This window comes from Bison bison, unplaced genomic scaffold, assembly GCF_000754665.1.
Source record: "Bison bison bison isolate TAMUID 2011002044 unplaced genomic scaffold, Bison_UMD1.0 scf7180017864341, whole genome shotgun sequence".
Lineage (NCBI taxonomy): Eukaryota > Metazoa > Chordata > Mammalia > Artiodactyla > Bovidae > Bison > Bison bison.
In genome coordinates, this window is record NW_011494913.1 from 7,297,952 (window position 1) to 7,299,252 (window position 1,301).

A 1,301-nucleotide genomic window follows, 5' to 3' on the forward strand; every position below is an offset into this window, starting at 1 on the left:
ACACACTGCTGAGGTAGGGGAGGGACCCAGCTGGACTCTCCCTTCCATCTGTCCCCTCCTGGCTATCAGGCATGTGAGTAAAGACATCTGTACTTTTTGGACAGCCCAGCCACTGAGGACCAACCACCAAAGGAACTCACTCAACACCATGTGAAATAGAATTACCAGCTAAGCTCTGACCAAATTCCTGTCTCACAACGTCATGAGATGTAATAAAATAGTTGTTACCTTAAGTGCAAGTTTTGGGGACATTTGTTACAGAACAGTGGATCTCTACAGTCCACAGGGTTGTGAAGAGTTGGACACGACTGAGCGACTTCACTTTCACTTTTCACTTTCATGCATTGGAGAAGGAAATGGCAACCCACTCCAGTGTTCTTGCCTGGAGAATCCCAGGGACAGGGGAGCCTGGCGGGCTGCCGTCTATGGGGTCGCACAGAGTCGGACACGACTGAAGCGACTCAGCAGCAGCAGCAGCAGCAGCAGTGGATCTCTTGGGCTTATGGCTTCCTTCTTCAGTACCCCTCCGGGAAAATCCCATGGATGGAGGAGGCTGGTGGGCCACAGTCCATGGGGTCGCTAAGAGCCGGACACAGCTGAGTGACTTCACTTTCATTTTTCAGTTTCATGAATTGAAGAAGGAAATGGCAACCCACTCCAGTGTTCTTGCCTGGAGAATCCCGGGGACGGGGGAGCCTGCTGGGCTGCTGTCTATGTGGTCACACAGAGTCGGACATGACTGAAGTGATTTGCAGCAGCAGCAGCTAGCCCATTCCTGTTTCACATTTAGTGAGCCCTCTTTGCAGGGAAGAAGATTGGTTGTCTTCAGGGCCTTTCGCCTCCCACTCCCCACCCCCAGGTGGCTTAGAAACATTTGAAAACTTCTGGCTTCTATCAAGTGACCCTGTGAGAGCCTTTCCCTACCCACACCATCCTGTGTGGAACATTCTCTAATCTAGTCTTCTCCAGTTCAGTCCCATCCACCTTTGATGGTTCTCCGACTTCTTAGGTCAGGGGGGTATAGCTCAGTGGCAGAGCACATGCTTAGTGTGCATGAGGCCCCAGGTTCAATCTCTGGCATCTCCACTTGGGAAACTCTCTTTATGGCCTTCCCTAATGGCTCAGTTGGTAAAGAATCCGCCTGCAATGCAGGATACCCCAGTTCAATTCCTGTGTCCAGAAGATCTGCTGGAGAAGGGATAGGCTGTCTACTCCAGTATTCTTGGGCTTCCCTTGTGGCTCAGCTGGTAAATAATCTGCCTGCAATGTGGGTGACCCGGGTTTGATCCCTGGTTTGGGAA

The 1,301-nt window shown here is 51.4% G+C and overlaps 1 non-coding gene across 1 annotated transcript; it reads left to right on the forward strand.

Annotated features, from left to right (window-relative positions):
* Positions 1 to 1,014: 1,014 nt before the first annotated feature.
* TRNAT-AGU lies at positions 1,015 to 1,086 on the forward strand. The gene has a single exon. It is a non-coding gene; the product is annotated as a tRNA-Thr (tRNA).
* Positions 1,087 to 1,301: the final 215 nt, after the last annotated feature.